The sequence below is a fragment of the Harmonia axyridis genome, chromosome 4 (genome assembly GCF_914767665.1).
Source record: "Harmonia axyridis chromosome 4, icHarAxyr1.1, whole genome shotgun sequence".
NCBI lineage: Eukaryota > Metazoa > Arthropoda > Insecta > Coleoptera > Coccinellidae > Harmonia > Harmonia axyridis.
Window position 1 is genome coordinate 35445923 of NC_059504.1, and position 19392 is coordinate 35465314.

The window sequence follows — 19392 nt, forward strand, 5'->3', positions numbered from 1 at the left end:
AATTTTCTTAAAATCGCCAATAGTATCCCCTGTTTTCGTTTTCGGAAGCGTTTCCCTAACACCCTGTATATTTTTAATTTCGCACTTCCCTAATAATATTACAAATGCGAAAAAACATAATCTGCTTGTCTGTTGAATAAATCTGCATAAATCACTGAATCGATTTCGATAAAATTTGGTATACAGACCGGAACTAGTAGAGCTTAGGAAAGGACTTAGGCTACTTTGTAACTGACTTAAAAAGAAAGGGTTTTGATTATGCGCGATAAACGAAAGCAGGGCGGGCTAAAGGTAGTTTTACAAGTAAGTAAATTGCTGCGGCCCGCTAGAATGAACAGTAGCAATTATGCGGCCCAAGGTAAAAAAAGGTTGAGTATGACTGGCCTATAGGTATATCTCATCACCATATGGATACAAAAAATAGAATAAATGTTTTGGCAAATATGATGAAAAAGAGCACTTTCCTCGAGTTTTATTGTTTTCCATCCCAAATAGCACAGTAAAGATAAGAAGAAGAAATCGAGAAAAGCACTGATTTGAAGTCAGGAGCTTTTGAGCGATTCTTTATTCATGAACCGCCCTTCACATCACTGGATATCGACAGATGATAAGATCCTTCCGGAATTCGACATGAGTGATTATTTTTCTTAATCAAACTAAATTTCAATTGAGTCGAATCTCTTGTTACGGAAATATAGCGTACTTGTTTTTTTTATATTCTGCTCGAATTTCAGTAGTTCATGGTTACGGAACCTGAGAACCTGGTTTGCAAAAAGCTCAGCAGAATTATTTTGAGCTGCTTCCAACAGAATTACGATTGCCAACATTCGAATCGAATAGGTACTTAAAGAAGACGCAACATTTCAACACTTTGGAATATATTGTCACTGAAATATCAGGATTTTTTCGATATTCTGCTCGAACTTTCTGTAGTTCTGATAATGAAAACAATATGCAATTTTTGCTGGAAGCTAGAAATAATTTTCTTTCATATGAACGCAAAATCTCAACTCAGTCAACTGAAATATTGATTTTTTTTTCGATATTCTCCTTAGATTTTTTTTTGTTTCATTGGTTGTTTTCCATTGGAATAAATTTATAACTAGTAGGTACCTATAACAATTTATTTCTTAAATTCAAGAACATACATTTGATTCATTAATTCACAAGAAACATTAAAATATTATGTCTTATTTTTATTGTTATTTCATATCGATCCTGAAGTATCGGCAAATGCTTCAAAGGAATGTAGATCAAGCTTGATTTTATGAAAGGGTCAATAAGAATGAATGATGTCAAAGTAATTTCTCTAATTCAAACAATCTATAACAGATTTTTCACTTCGTCAATATAGCACTTTTGTCGAGGTACGTGCTCTCAAAAAACGTGCAAAAAATCTCTTCTACAAGTAATGTTCATGACCGGCGTTAAGTTCAATTGTTGAGCAGTGTACAAAACTCATAATAATAATGTCATGAAGAGTATTTCAAGATGCTCGCAGTGGAAACAGCATCAGCTCACGTCTGAAGAAAACTGACGATAAGTCACATCGGCCAATGAATTCGAACAAAAATAAAACAATGTTTATGGGCAAAAAGTGCATGCTTTATGTGCACAACCGTACCACGAAGATCTTAGGTTCACTTGATAATGTCTATAAAAGACCACTCTCAATATCGAAGTCGTGCCACGGCTAACGTTATTCCTATTTTCACATCATGTTGCGAAAGTTTCCACTGGATATTCATTATTATAGAATAATCATTCCGCTTGTGCTGCAACGAGTTCATTATGTCCTGAATTATATGGGTATGAGGATAAAATTCAGCAATTTATGGATTTAATTTGGTTTTTACAGCTGATTAGTGCTCAGAAGAAGGTTTCTTTATCCGGCTAACCGTAAATTTTCATTTATTGTCAATCTCTTATCTTACGAAGACCTCGATGTTTTTAACTGAAGTGTGAATGAGCCAAAAATAGTTGTGCCAAATTTTTGGGAATACGATAAGTAACATTGTGTGAGGAGAATTAAAAATCTCACTCGAAGAGTTCTTTGGGATTTTTTTTGCCTCTAAGCTGAATTTTATGGACCTCTACCCTTAATTTGATTGCAGAAAATTAAGATCTTGAATAAAGAATCTGTTTTTGAATTTCTATGCAATCATTTCACAAACGCTAGGTTCTCAACAATCACTGTACCTATTCCTTTAATATGGCTGCAGCTACATTCTTCTGTTTCTAAAACACAAAGCCCCATTTGTGATATTATTATGGAATATGATAATGTTATAAAGGGTGTTTTTTTAGAGCTATAGAACTTTAAATTGCAATGAAACAACGATGGATTATTCGATTGACATGAATTTTATTTATCCGCAAGATAATCTTGTGGCATTACATTTTAGATATGATTTCTGGCATATGACCGCCACGGCTGGCTCAGATGTAGTCCAATCTGGACGTTCAATTTTCGATGACTTTTTCCAACATTTGTGGCCGTATATCGGCAATAACACGGCGAATGTTGTCTTCCAAATGGTCAAGGGTTTGTGGCTTATCCGCATAGACCAATGACTTTACATAGCCCCACAGAAAGTAGTCTAGCGGTGGTAAATCACAAAATCTTAGAGGCCAATTCACAGGTCCAAAACGTGAAATTAGGCGATCACCAAACGTGTCTTTCAATAAATCGATTGTGGCACGAGCAGTGTGACATGTTGCGCCGTCTTGTTGGAACCACGGATTCAAAATCCAAAAATTGATAGGAAAACGGTTCTTTTTTAATAATAAACATTTCATTTTTCTACTAGTTAAAACCCCCAATTGCAGAAAAAATTACACCAGGAATTGAAATTAATGGCTCAAAAATAATTGATCAACATAAATATATAAAAAAAAATTACAACATTCAGTCCTTTTGCCTTCACAATATAACATATCATAAAGATATATTATGTTGTGAAGGAAAAAGGACTAAATGTTTTCGATATCTTTTTATACAGGGTGTTTCCTAAACATGCGGCAAAAATTCAGGGGGTTGTTCCTTGGACTATTCTAAGAATATTTTGTCCTTTGATGATTTTTGAAAAACCTATTTGTTTCGAAGATATAGGGGAAACAAAATTTCAGATAATAACATTTTATTATGAAAAATTACATGAAAATTCAACTCAACCTACAAAAACTGTTGAAAATGACCACCTCTAGCCAGCATACAAGCATCCAATCTTCTCCTCATTGACTGCCGAACCCTTTCAAAAACACCAGGATCATTTCTTATTAAGTTACACCCAGCGAATTCAAATGAAAACCGTGTTTAATCTGTATTCCTTTACCATCTGCACTTATCAATATTTAGTCAAAAAACTGTCCGTTTTTAGTAATTGGAATGTTGTTAAACAAATTTAAAAATAAATTGTACCTACTTAGTAAACACAGTGCGGTACGCATTTTTATTTAAACTATTATTAATTTTAAAAATATGAAAAATGTTGTTCGCCCTGTATCTTCGAAACAAAGAGGTTTTTCAAAAATCATCCAAGGACAAAACATGCTTAAAATAGTCCAAGGAACAACCCCCCGAATTTTTGCCGCATGTTTAGGAAACACCCTGTATATTTATATTGAAAAACCTTCATGAAGTAGACTCGATTAATTTTTATAATTGATCAACGTTCTAAATGCACACTATGGATGAAACTTTCGCAATTGGCCCAATACGAATAATCCAGGAAGATGAATTGAACGAGGTGGAACTGGCCACCTCGTTCACAGGATCTGTCGTGTCTGTATTTTTATCTCTGGGAGTACATCAAATGAAACAGCTGGTGTACCGTGATGTCATAAATGACATGGAAACTTTGATAGAGAGAATTGATGCGGCGGCATCGCTTACCATAAGTTTTGAACAATTCAACATCGTTAACTCGATATTTGGACGTTCAGAAGTAATGGATGAAATTTCGAAGAAATTTTTGTCAGAATGCCTGTTGTATTGTATTAAAAATCATTCGGTGTTTCTTTCTGGTTTTTCGAATGAAATTTAATTCTCTGTAAATCCAAAACAAAACCTTTTTAGCATATAGTTTATTAACACAAATTGAGTTTTTCGATTCTGAATTCATGGTGAACATGTGGTGATTTACTTTCGGGACACCTGTATTTATATATACCTTTCGAATTTCTCATTTTCATCCACATTCCATCGGCATTCCGGACTGTTGAAAAAATCCGTTTTATATTCAGTGGAACGACAATTATGTTGTTTAACCGAGCATTTGAATACATTTCAGAGTCTATAATCCGATGGAGAAGTCTTCGGGATGTTGACTCAAACTGCACGGCACAACCTTGAATTAGAATAAGCCTGTCTTGCGATAAAGAAATCTATCGGTAATATTATTCAGACGGGCATAAATATTGCTGGACACGGACGATGCCAGCTAGATGAAGTCGATACGAATAAGAGACAATTCGAATCGACGTTAGGCTGCTAATTTCTGGTCACCTGTTTCAGTTTATAGTTCATTCAGGAATTGTTGGCATCCCGGGCGGCTGTGGAAAATCGAAATTAAGTTTGGCTCATTCAGAAATATGTATTTTGATATGTGGAATTCAAGTTGGTATCGAAAATATCATCGGCAGAAGATTTATTATTATTATTTTGAATTGAGTGCTGATTGTGTTACCGATTTTCATCCATATAATTACAAAAATAATTGCATCAATTTTAAACACACATAGAGTACCCCCAGTACTGTTGGAAGAATTTTCGAAAAAAAAAAGAAGGCAAGTTATTACAACCTGGATTATTTGTGGAAGAAAACCAACACTATCTCCAAAAATCATGGAATGATTTTATTTCTACCAAAATGAAAAAAACGAATTTATCAGTCTGGATAATATTTTTGAACTGGCTTAAAAGCACATGGATTTCAATAAGTCGAAGACTACATTACATTAAATTAATCAGTTACAATTTCACAAAATTTGATCGAAGGATTTTTATTGATAAACGAAAAAATTTATAGAGTATAATTTTGTGTTAAATTCAGACAATACTTGTAACAAAATGTGAAATTCATATATCTGGATGAAAATTTGATATTTGAAAATATCTCAAAAATGAAGACCTTGCTGAGCCATGCTTATATGAACTTTTCACCTTATGAATAACTGAGGAATAATCCTGTAAAATATCGGACACTTATTACATAACACTCTGTATATGGTGATTTGATGAATCAAACCACCACGATAAAAATTTTATGAAATTCACCATTATATGATTTGAATTCTCAAAGCACATGCCCAGCACCCATAAAGAATGCAGTAGGTAATAATTGAAGAAGCTCTTAGTGGAAAAAAAAGCATATCTTAATGATCTTCAATGGGACCTTCCATCTCTCATTGCCGACTCTTGTCTGAATGGATATCTCTTTATTGGAGTTCCTTGATGTGAAAACATTCAACAATATTTTTGGGCTTATCGAAGATTACCCATATATATAATCATGACTCTATGCCTCTCTTCTTAATTTCAAAAATTATGAAGATGATTTATACTAGTTATTTTCATGATGCAACCATAGCAATTTTCAGTGATATTTTTGCTCGTATTTTTGCAACCAGAAATTAAGCCACAATTAAGACCTACTTCGATGTCAATAATTCCTGAATGTACTATAGTTTAAATTCGGCAAGTTCACTGGCGGAAAGTATACAGAGCTACTGAAACTGTTATGTTTAAACTGCAAGTCTGCAAGGAAGAACACTGAAGCGCTTAACGGTAAATAAACAGTGAGATTCGCACATGGCAATTTTAGTGGCACTATTAACTTACATTACGCCCGTAAGTTTGTCAAGTGTTATCTTCGCTTCAAGATTCGAGGAGCCACTAAATGGAAGTAAATTTACGCCCTTTTTCATATTTGTTTAGGGTGGGCAAATAAGCGAGGTAAGCGGCTATATCTCAGGATCCACTCATCGTAGAGACTTGCGGTGAAAATTTTTACCACTAAAGTGTACAAGAAAACACACTGGAAATTGTTTTGAAGTTCATACCTCTACTGCTAGGGGGCGTCATAGCTATCGTCGAGTAGAAAAATAAATTTTACTCGAAAATGTTTCATTTGAAGTTGAAGAAAAAATATCATCACTGTAATCCTTGTAAAATTCTCTATCTTTTTGAATTGTCACTTTCAATTTTACGACATCAAATAAGGGTAATTGAAAGGGAGAAATCTGACTGATTGAAGTGCCTGTAATTTCAGTTTGGCTCAACATTTTTGAGCAAATTAGATCTCGCCTGAAAGATAATATCTTGTTGATTGAGGACCAAAAGTACTCATGATACATTTGTTTTTGCTGCTTTCGATAGGGGGCGCTAAGTCAGAAGTTCATTGTTTTGTTCATTTTACTCTGAAATTTCATATGTTATGATAGGATTTTCTTAACAGAAAAAAAAGTTCCATCAAATTTGCATGAAAAAACCTGAAGGTCGCAAAGTAATAGTTTCAGACGTTCTGAAGTTATGGCCGAAAGGATATATTCTTCAACTGATGCACGGCGAAAAACCAAATTTTGTCTTTAAGTTCTGACAGAAACAGAAATCCCATCAAATTTGTATAAAAAACCCAGAAGGTCGCAAAGAGATAACTTCAGGCGTTCTGGAGTTATGGCCGAAAGAAGACACAATTTTGTTTTTCAGTGCATCAGTTGAAGAATATCTTTTTTCGGCCATAACTCCAGAACGCCTGAAGCTATCTCTTTGCGACCTTCTGGGTTTTTCATACCAATTTGATTGGATTTCTGTTTCTGTCAGAACTTGAAGACAAAATTTGGTTTTTCGCCGTGCATCAGTTGAAGAATATATTCTTTCGGCCATAACTTCAGAACGCCTGAAACTATCGCTTTGCGACCTTCAGGTTTTTTCATGCAAATTTGATAGAACTTCTTTTTCCGTTAAAAAAATCCTATCATTACATTTGAAATTTCGAAGTAAAATGAACGAAACAATGAACTTCTGACTTAGGGTCCCCTACCGAAAGCAGCAAAAACAAATTTATCATGAGTATATTTTGTCCTCAATCAACAAGATATTATCTTTCAGGCGAGATCTAATTTGCTCAAAAATGTTGAGCCAAACTGGAGTTACAGGCACATCAATCAGTTAGATTTCTCCCTATCAATCTAGCTATCAATGCTTAGTACAAAGTACATATCATAATTTTTTCTCAAAAAATGAAAGGTTGCCGAATTTTCTTTCAATATTTCATTCGCAAATTGAAAATATTTACTTTCTCCCATGTAAATTATTGTTTGAGGAAATGATGTAAAAATCCCATAAAAATCGGTGATTTGTAAGAAGAAATATCTCTTATTTCGTTTTAAACCGAACAGCCAACGTGGTGGTATCCACTCTTGAGACCTTAGTCTTCATACAAAATACGGTCTCATGTCGTTTGTGGAATTCCTAATACCCAAGATCGACAGAGAATCGGCAAATCTTTGTTTTTATCAACACTACGGGCTACAGCAGTAATATTCTCAGTTGTTCTTGAGCACATGGTTTCGATTCTCCACATCACTTGTCTCAACACCTCAAATTTTTCCACCAGTTACTATTGCCGACTGAGAGGGTGTTTCATGGCGATCCAAAAGTGCTTTAGTTCAGGGAACTGAGACTGCAAAATTCACACCATTTTTGCAATGAAATTTATCAATTTCAATTCGTTGTTGAAGCGTGAATCCTTTCATTTTTAGTATTAGCATAGTTTTTACTTGTGTCGGAAGTCAAAAGATGACAGATTCAAAAGTGACAGTGCTCAGATATCGGGCTATTCAAAATGGAACCTCTTATTGGACTTATTTGACTCTCAGAAAATAATGACGCAAAAACGTTCCCAACCCGTCATCGTCATTATCAACTATCAATCAAAACTTCACCAACCCAAAAATGTAAATCGGCCGTTGAAATCACGTCCACAATTATAAAATCGCAGAACAATGGCCATAGGAACGATGCATAATTCTAAAAATCGACATAGGTATATATATTCACGCATGATATATTATCAACATCATAATGAAACCACTCAGTGTTCGATCTAAACGTACCAGGATGAAGTAGGCCATGAGTTTAATATGCAATAATAAATATCCAGCTGACAACGGGGGCAATAATTTTCAGATACGGATTTGGAGGCATACATTAAGACCAAATTTACATAATTCGAAGGACTGCCTGATTTCATCTCTAATGTGATTCCGTTTTATGGTTTATCGTAGTCGGCTGATAGGACGCCCACGTGTAGTTGGTGAAGAAGAAGTGAATCGGATGGATTCAGTGCCTTATGAGGTTGCTCGTCGATGTCCATTAACTGTCGCAACATCTTTTTTAACAGTTCTATTTAGATACTGGGATGGTCACCTGGACTTCTGGATTTTTACAGTGTTCTGGTAGTTATTCTGAACTCCTGCCCATAGAGTAATAAACATAGATAGAAGAAGTATACGCAATTTTTACATGTTCCCAGCATGGTTAGATTACGTTGTCGGATTGTGATATATTTTCAAATCCACAATTTTACTATATCGTTATGAATGTATATTATATTGAATGAAATATATTTATTTGATTGATTCCAGATTAAATATGCTAATTTGAATATTTGGAATCCAATATTTTTCTTGAATGTCGAATTTATAATAAGCAGAATATTTATTATTTTCTGAATCTACCTGCTGAAATCTAAGGTTTGGCAACTTTTGCTCTTCCTGTGTCATCGGTTGTTTTACGTCGTTTGAAGTTTGTTTTCTGTCTTCCTGATATATTGAGGTATTCATTTCAATATATTTTGAGTTAATATGAAACGTTGATTCACTATGGGACATAAGAAGTACGTTCTTTGAGGAGAAGCTCGCGAATTGAGTGAAATATCCTATCACTGATATGTTTTCTTGTTGGGGACAAATTTGCTTACTGAAAATGACGTCTGCTAGCTCTATATATGTTTATTACACTGAGCTCCTGTCTAATAGATACTTATCAAAAAGGTTACTGTGACAATTTGGAGCTTACGACAATTTTTTTACTGTCATAAAGGATTTTTCAATAAGAGGTTTTATTTTGAATACCCCGCCATCTAGGCAGCTGTAATTTTTTGACAACGCCAATACTATAAATGGAACGACCAATGCTTCAACAACAAATTGAAATTGATATAATTCACTGCAAAAATGGTGGAAAATTTGCAGTCTAGATTTCCTAAAGTAAAGCACTTTTGGTTTTACGTGAAATACCTTCTGGACGGGCAATAGTGAAACTGGTGGAAAAATTTGAACTATTCGGACAAGTAAGTGATATGAAGAATCGAACAAAAATAATTGAGAATATTGCTGCCAGGAGTGGCATACCGGACAATTTGCCGGGGCGCCAAATTGTAAGGGATGCAAAGTCAGTTAATAAAACAAAACTTTCTGCACCTTTCAGAACTACGTCTTTTTTTTACTATAGACCAATAAATAGATCGTCGTACTTTTGAACAATGCACGACGTTTTTTGATGAAATCGAAAAAACGTCATTTGATGAATTTGACAAGGAGATTTTAAGTTACGATTTAATATGAATTGGAAAAGATGCCAGAGAAGAATAATAGAGGCTTCTTTAACGAGAATTCATATAAATTAGGTATAGCCTCGGATATAGCAAGGCAGCGAAATTTTATTTTGCTGGAGCGCTAAAATATCTGGCGGCGGCCTTGAGTAGAGATGACGAAAACCAAGGTTTCTCGATTCCTCGTCAATGTTGGGAATTAGGTATTCTACAACGACATTCCATTAAACCGTATTTTGCATGAAATCTTTAGGCTTTTGAAGTTGAGTTAACACAAAAACTCAAGCCGGTATCGTAACCAGCAATGACGTATCTTCGCTGATTGGGTCCTTGAAGAGGACAATCATCAGAACTATAGAAAATTCGAGAAGAATATCGGAAATAAAATGAATGAAACACTAACTTGAAATTAGAAACTTTCAAGCGGTGCTTACAAACTTAAACAAAACATTTTCTGACTGAAACATGGATTCGTATTCAGAATGTCAACGTGTGAAGATGTGCCATATGATCGCGCAGCGAGTCCAAGTATTTCAGCGGAAAATACAGATAAAATTTGCAATTACTGCAATCGCAAAGTGGGTGAATATGTGAAATGCATAAAGTGCGATGATATTTTTCACCCCTCTTGCTTAATTAAAGCAGCAAGCAGGAAAACCACCACCTGTCAGCATGTAACAAGTGAGGAAGGGAATGAGGAAATCTCTGCTAGGACGGAGAATAAGATATTGCATATCGAAATTGGTTATTTGAAGTCCTTATTAGAAGAAATCAAAAGTAAGAATATAATTTTGATTGATAATAACAATCTTTTGAAAGACAAAATATCCAGCCTTGAAAATCAAATAAAAACTGGTAAAACTCCAGCAAAAAAATCTGTAAACACAACATCTCAAGCACAGAATAACAGATCTCAAGATAAGATAACTGTACCCACCACTGTCGACGCATCGTTCGCGAACGCATACAGTTCTGTGGTGAAGGAAAATTCCATTAAGGCGCATGCTCTCCGACCACAAATGTCATTCGAAGGTCCGGAAATAATTGTAAACAAGCCCGTTAATGTCGAATATGGAATAAATGTCAAAAAGAACGTTTCAAATGTAAATAAGTCTGCATCAAGCTCTAGTATAAAGGAATTAGATGACAAGGGAGAATGGATTACAGTTGAAAAGAAAAAAGGGAATCGCCAATCAAGAACTAATAAGAAAGTTTGTTATGGAACGAATATGGATAGCACAGATAATGCAATAAAAGGAGCAATCCGTAGACGATGGATGTATGTTGGAAAAATCGCAGGAAAAAACATTTCTGAACAGGATGTACATTCTTTCTTGAAAAACATCGAAGGTAATGAACTTATTACAGTAAAAAAACTTAATACTCTTGGACAAAACTCTGCGTTTAGTATTGGTTTACCCAGTGATGAGGCATACAAAAGAGTATTTTGTGAGACATTTTGGCCTCGAGGTGTAATTTTGAGAGAGTTTTCTTTCGACAGAAATTTTTTCCAGAAGAACAGAGTAACCCAGAAAACGTAATTCCTATCCGTAAATTCAAGAAATCTGAGTCAACAAAAAACTTTAACCTTATCCTCCAGAATGTCCGGTCCCTAGGTACAGCTTTGAATTCACTACAGTTGATGGCTCAAGAAGAAAATGCTGATATAATTGCTATCACAGAACACTGGAAGTGTAGAGATGAACTTCAGATGTGTAAAATGGTCAGCTATAAACTGGTTTCAAGTTATTGCCGCTCGAAAGGGAGTCATGGAGGGTCTGCAATCTACAGTAGAGAAGAGCTAAACTGTACTGAAAGGTTGGACTATAATTTGCTTAGTATATCAAATGTCATTGAGTGTTCTGCTGCTCAAATTTCCCTGGAAAATCACAAAATATTGATTGTATGTATTTATAGGCCTAATTCTCAGCCCTTAGCTAATGTGGATCAATTTTTGGAAAAACTGAGAACAATTTTAGAAAGATGTACTCTGGAAAAGGCTGAACTAATTTTAGTTGGAGATTTTAATTTAGACATCCTCTCGAGCTCCCCTGACGTCCAAGAATTTATATCTCTCCTGGAAAGTTTCAACCTGAAATTTAAAAATTTTCAGCCGACACGCCCTGTTTCAGGCACCTGTTTGGACAATATTATTACTCCCCTTGCAGGACAAACGAGTGTGATCGAGTACCATATTTCCGATCACTCAGCACTGAAGTTCACCACTGCATTTAATCATAAACAAAAAGACAGAACAGTCAAGAGAAGAATTATTAATGATGAGTCCACCAAGCTTTTCCTGGAAGAATTGTCTTTGTTGAAATGGGATGACATTTTCACTAATCAGGTAGATCCCGGTCAACTTTGGAATATATTTCATGAAAGATTTTCTCGGACTTTCGAACAGTGTTTTCCTAAAGTCAATATCAATGTATCATCAGCAAGGAGAAACTTCAAACTAACACCTGAATTGATTAATATTAAGAAACAGCTGGATTTGCTCTACATAATTTCTTTTTCTAGACCTGAATTCAATGCCACATATAAATCCACCAAGAAACAATATGATCTTCTATTATCCAGAACTAAGAAAGATTACTTCAACAGCTTCATAAGGAACTCGGATAATAAGTCAAAGGCTTCCTGGAGGGTCATAAATAGTCTCACAACAGGCAAGATGTCTTCGGCAGTATCTGGTAGTCATGACAATTCTTCTTTGATGCCAGATGATTTCAATAATTTTTTCATTGATTATCCATCTATACTCACCGAAGGCTTGAGTAAATCTCCCAGTGAGGAGCGGGATAGGCTTGGTAATTCTTTTTACATGTTTGACGTTTCACACGAGGAAGTTCTGAAAACCGTAAAATCTTTGAAAAGTAAACAGTCATGTGGTTATGATGAGATACCAATGAAAGTTCTCAAACTGTCAGTAGAAGTTATTCTTTCCCCTCTATGTTTTATTATCAACCGTTCTTTCAGAGAGGGCATTTTTCCTGACCTGCTGAAAATTGCCATTGTGAAACCCTTATATAAGAAAGGTCCTGTTGAGCATCCAAACAGCTATAGACCTATTAGCATTTTGTCTTCGTTCTCTAAAATCTTCGAAAAAATTTTGTCTAACAGATTGCTGAATTTTTTCCACAAATTTAATGTCATTTCGATTCATCAGCATGGTTTCGTGAAGAACAGAAATATTGAAACTGCCATATATGAATTAATTAATGAAGTTTTAGTTACCATGGAGCAAGGTGAGGTACCTATGGGATTATTTTTAGATCTCTCCAAGGCATTCGATTGTGTGGAGCACGGAAGATTGCTGGAAATTCTTGAAGATTGTGGAATAAGAGATAATCAATTAAAACTAATGGAGAGCTACTTGTCATCCAGGAAGCAAATGGTTGCTATGGAGGTGGATGGTGAAGTATTGACGTCGGAGGAGAGAGAGGTTACTATGGGCGTACCGCAGGGAAGTATTCCTGGACCGATCCTGTTTATTGTTTACATCAATCGGCTACCAAAGGCCAAAGTTTCAGCAAGGCACTCAATGGGGATGTTTGCAGATGATACCAACTATAGGCTAAAATCCTCTAATATTTCAACAGCTATTGAAGACTCCAATAATGTACTGAAGTCGGTGGGAGACTGGTTTCGTAACCACAATCTCATCTTGAACATCGACAAGACACAATGTATGTTCTTTTATAGTGAAAGATCTAAGCTGCACCATCCATTGTCTATAAATATTTCAGGTAATAATCTCATGGTCAAGGATAGTATTGTTTTTTTGGGAATTGTAATAGATAAACACTTGAAGTGGGGACCTCACATTGAACAACTTAGAGGAAGACTAAATTCTGTATGTTACATGCTTTTTATGTTGAGAAATCAGGTTGATTTTGATTTGTTGAAACTTGTATACTTTTCTAATTTCCAGTCAATTCTATCATATGGGATAATCTTTTGGGGTAATGCTTCTCATGTTTGTGATTTGTTTGTGATTCAAAAACGGGCATTGAGAACTATATTAAATTTAGGCTATAGACAGTCTTGTAGGGGTTTTTTCAGAAGCAATAATATACTTACCATCTCTGGTTTGTACATTTATAGATTGTTGATTTTTTTCAGTAAACAAAATCATTATTTTGAATCGTTTAAAAATTTAAATAATACAAGAAGAATGTTCCCTTTCTATGTACCAGTTCATAAGACCACGCTAAGGGAAAAAAGTGTTGAATGTATGGCAGTAAACTTATTCAACATATTGCCCTCACAAATAAGAAATCTCTCTTGTCACATAAAATTCAGGAAAGCTTTATATGTCTTAATTTTAAGTTGTGAGCCTTACAATATTGATGAATTCAAACAGTTTTGTAAAATTTAGTTGATTAGATAGTTACGTTTTTTGTATTTTGACTTGTTCCATCTTTACTTCTTTATGTGTAATTTTATGGAATAAATAAACATTATTATTATTATTATTATTACCAATAGAGAATGAGAAATTATTTTTGTACAAATTGATTGATAATTTGGAAAAATTAATTGAATTAACTAATCAATGACATTTGAAATGGTTTTCTGTTATAACATTGCTGAATTGAACACAATATTATAAAAATGAACCTGAATCAATTTGGAGAAATTCTCCATTTATTCTGTTTGGAATAGAGAGTACATTTTGAAAGGGTAAGCGAATGAATCCTCAAAATATTTGAAAATATCATGTGCATCTCGCCATCCAACATAATCAGATACTCTTCCAGAGAAACATACAGGGTGGTCCCGATTTTAGTGCAATAACTTTGTCATAGGATAGTTATTCTTCTCATGAAAAAAATATCCTATAAACATATATCCTACAAAGCTTCGTTTTCGAGATGAAGGGTGTTACCGTTTGAAAAAAAATCAGTTTGTTACTTACAGGTATACATAACTCTGATGCTATTATGAGATTAATTTTTTTAAATTTTAGGTATTGAAATCTTGATAATATATTGTTTCGAATTAGGTAAGTGTTTTCTGCCAAACTTATCCAATGGCGTAGTTATAGGGGTGTAATGATGCTTCTCTTATTGAAAATCTACACCACCTTCTTTTTCGCAAAAATTGTTGCTTTTCTGAATTCAACAGTGCTTCATTGAAAAAAATGTCTCCTGAATTATTTTCATAGAATGTACCATTTTTGAGATAATCGAGTACAAAACAAATACTACCTCACAAATCTACAAAAATAATTTTTTTTTTATTTTTCCATTGGTGATAAATGAAATAACAAAAATTGGCGTAGTGTATTATAACGCTTTCAGATGGCATTTGATTGAACATTTCAGAAAGACACTCAAACAATAAAAAACTTTTGTGAATAATTTTATTTTATTGAGTGTATGATAAATTTCCTTTCTGAAATGTTCAATTGAATGCCATCTGAAAGCGTTATAATACACTATGCCAATTTTTGTACATTTATCAATCACTAATGAAAAATTTGAAAAATTACTTTTTTCATTCAATGAAAATAATTCAGGAGACATTTTTTTATGATTCTCTGTTGATTTCGGAAATGAAACAATTTTTTCGAAAAAGGTGTAGATCTTCAAAAAGGAAAGTAATATCGCACCCCTATACCTAGGCTACTGAATAATTTTGGTGGGAGACACTAACCTTATTCGAAATATTACATTATTAAGCCTTCAATACCTTAAAATTAAAATAATGAATGTAATAATACTAAAGTTATAAAAACAAGATTTTTTTTCATCCTGCAAGTTTGTTAGGATATATGTTTATGGAATATTTTTCTCATGAAAAGAGTTACCTATTTTATCCGACAATGTAATCACACTCAAATCTGGACCACCCTGTTTTTTCTAAATCTTTTGTGCTAAGAGAAGAAATATTCTCAATATAATTTTCATAAATACATTTCTATATGCGTACCTAACTGACCATACCAAACAATAGGTTAGCCAAATTGTGGAAGAATAAACTCTTATCATTCAAAATTTTCATTAATTAATGACTGAATCAGTGAAGTATTTCTAGAACAAGGTTCTGAAGAAGCTCGTACTTATTTTTCATTTCAATCAAATTGGTTTGAAAGTGAACGAAACGTTTTAATATGATCAACAAAAGTAAATAACTTTGTAGAAAATATGAAAGAAGAAACTTCGAGTCCGAGCTCTTTCTTATCGTCCAACTACCAAGATTTGGTGTATTTACAACGAAACTACAACGAAACAACATGTAAAGAGCCTGCTTGAATGGAGACTGAAGCGCTTATCTTCAGCGTGCATCATTATGATGTAATTCTTCGCTCAACACATATGTTTATTATGAAACGTTAAGAATAAGAAAAGCGAATGAATACTTATTCTCATTAGGGCTATCTCGGTTCATTGAATTTTCATGAGAAGCGCTTGATCGGTTCCGTTTTGGATGTTCTCATGGCATATTAACCCCGGATTTACGTAAGAATAAGCTGATACCTATATTGAGAGGAGTTATTCGTTTATTTTCATATACATATATATCTTTGTTGAAACTATGCACACCGGCAAAACTAGGGGAAAGGATTAAATCTTACCTCATTTATTTGCTCGAAGGAAAAGTAAGGATTTGCTACACAGGGTGGTTTTTTGTTCACCTCTGTATATAACAATAGACAAAGTGAGGACGGCATTTGAACAGTTATGTTCCCGAGGAATCAAAGTTACAATTCAAAAAAATAATAGCTAAAAACGGTCAAAGGATTCAATAGAAAATGAAAATCGTTGAGATTTTAGTCCGTTCCCCTAATTTTGAGCTGATTTCTAAAAATAAACATATTTTTCAGTTGAGGTTGAGAAACTCCCACATTGTCCAGAGAATTGTATGTAGGTATGTTTAACGCCGTTCTGACGACAATGTAATCATCATCAGCAACTTTGAATTATCTCCTCAGAGTGCAAAATCTCCACTTAACCGTAGAATTTTCAGTTTTGGAATGTGTAAAAAAAACATTGTTATTTTTTTTTAATTTTTTGAGTTATTGAGAAAACAAAATTTCAGATCACTATAACGGAAGCATTGAGCGGATTTTGCCCGTTTATGTACTTATCCGGTTCATTCTGCTAAGATTTTGGGCATCCATACCTATACCTAGGTATGAAAATTCGGCTGTGGAGGAATAGGTAAGTATTTTAAATTCTTTTTTTGATTTGATTTGGGCGAATGAAGCAATCTAAGGTAAAATAAATCCGAAATAGATTACAATAACTAAATCATTGTACAGGGTGGCCAAATTTCGATGTTTTAGCACTACAACTTTTGAACCAGAGGAGATGGACAACATCTGATACCCTATTCTCGGTCTCTTTTTCTGAGAAACTAACAAGGGTAGTATTATTATTTAGTATTATTATTATTATTATCAGAATATCGTCCAAATATTCAACTCATTCTTGTTTTCATTCTGAAAGTAAAGAAGATAGATACAACATTTAGAGTTAGTTATTAGCTGAACAGGTTGAAATAAAACAATTGTTTCAAAAAATTCATTTTTGACCACCCTCTTTTGTTTTCGACTTATAAGCGAAAATTGGAAAAATGGCGATATCGAAAAACATTTATATCTCCACTAATACTGATGATAGAGCTCTGAAATTAAAACATTATACAGGCACATTTTTACGTAGAATCCAGTGGTGTGTTCGTCTTTTCAAAAGGGTCTTCAATTACGAAGCTATTACCCAAAGTTATGTTTTTTCAAATGGGAACGCTAGATTTCTGTGCCATTTTTTGAAAGCTCAATTTTTCCTGATTTCAAAAATATATAACATCGTATGGTTTGTATCAATATAAATAATAGAAAATAGTCAAAAACCTTTTTTTATCTGAGAGTCCCAATATTTCTATGGTTTCAACAATTGATGAGCACAGAAAAATTCTATAACAAGAGCAGTGTCCTTCCGTCAATCTGATTATTTCTATGCTTTTCACTAATTCCTATAAAATTCGAATCTATATATGTTTTATAAATTGTTACCTAAAAATTGATTTGGAAATAACGAAAAGACCCATAAGATCGAATGTTTCAATCGAAAGAGTTGTAATGAGATGGATGTATCAGAAGATTATTTTCATAGGTCTCCAGAATGAAAACGCACAAGTACCAATCCATTTCAAATAGCATCTGAAACAAGGCATATATAATTGAACTGAACAATATAATTACGAAGGGAACAAACAAGAAATAATATTCAACCCAATAATGACCACAATTGCACAATGCTCAGTCGACACATCTTCTCGATATTTCGCTCCGAATTCAATAGATGAATATTGGAAACTGTGTTCAAGCAACCTAGGAAAATTTCACCGAGTTCATTTATATTTTCGAAACTATTTTTATAAAACATATACTTATAGATTCGAATTTTGTAGAAATTAGTGAAAAGCATAGAAATAATCAGATTAACTAAAGGGCACTACTGCTCTTGTTATAGAAAGCTCAATTTTTCTGTGCTCATCAAGAGTTGAACCCATAGTAATATTGGAACTCTTAGATAAAAAAAGGTTTTTGACCATTTTCTGTTATTTATTTCAATACAAACCATACGATGTTATATATTTTTGGAATCAGAAAAAATTAAGCTTTCAAAAAATGGCACATAAATCTGGTATTCCCATTTGAAAAAACATAACTTTGGGTCATAGTTTCGTAATTAAAGACCATGTTGAAAAGACGAGCACGCCACTGGATTCTACGTAAAAAAGTGCCTGTATAATGTTTTATTTTCAGAGCTTTATCATCAGCATTAGCGGAGATATAAATGTTTTTCGATATCGCGATTTTTCCAATTTCCGCTTATAACTCGAAAACAAAAGAAGGTGGCCAAAAATGAATACTACCCTCGTTAGTTTCTCAGGAAAAAAAATCGAGAAGGGGGTATTAGATTTCGTCCATCTCCTCTGGTTTAAAAGTTGTAGTGCTAAAACATCGAAATTTGCCCACCCTGTACAAGGCGTTCGGGGGCATTCGATGGGAGTAAAAAAATAGGAGAGCACTGTATAGGTACCTCTACAGGATGTTTCAAAAAAAGGTGATCACGTTTCTAGGATAGGTAAAAACCACAGAGTAATAAACATAGATAGAGGGAGCATAATTCATTTTCAGTGAGCAAATTTTCTCCTCAACATGGACTATCAAATTTGACAAACGCACGCAAATAAAACATATCAGTGATACGATATTTTACTCAATTCGCGAGTTTCTCCACAAAGAACGCACTTCTTATGTCTCATAGTGAATCAACGTTTCATATTAACTCAAAATATATTGAAATAAATACTTACCTAAATATATCAGAAATTCAGAAAACAAACTTCAAGCGCGCCAAACGACGTGAAACCACCGATGACACTATAGGAGAGCAAAAGTTGCTAAAACTTGGATTTCAGCAGGTAGATACAGAAAATAATAAATATTCTGCTTGTTATAAATTCGAGAATAAGGAAAAATATCGGATTCCAAATATTCAAATTTGCATATTTAATTGGGAATCACTCAAATAAATATATCCCATTCAATATAATATACCTACATTCATATAATGATATAGTAAAATTGTGGATTTGAAAATATATCACAATTTGACAGCGTAATCTGTTGGGGATATGTAAAAATTGCGTATACTTCCTCTATCTATGTTTATTACTCTATGGTAGGAACCTAAAAATAATTGGGGTTTACTCAATCAAAAACTTTCTTAACGCCATTCGTATACAAGATACC

The 19392-nt window shown here is 33.8% G+C and overlaps 1 protein-coding gene across 2 annotated transcripts in view; it reads left to right on the forward strand.

Moving 5' to 3' along the window:
• The window catches only part of LOC123679356 (probable nuclear hormone receptor HR38), a 130749-nt gene that overhangs the window by 37320 nt on the left and 74037 nt on the right, over positions 1-19392 (forward strand). Inside the window, exon 1 of one of the 2 annotated variants that reach the window (XM_045616934.1) lies at positions 16668-16789. The exons of the other annotated variant lie outside the window; for it this stretch is intronic. The gene's annotated coding sequence lies outside the window, so the exon portion shown is untranslated. Of the gene's footprint in view, positions 1-16667; positions 16790-19392 lie in introns of those variants that run through there. 2 annotated transcript variants of the gene reach the window in all.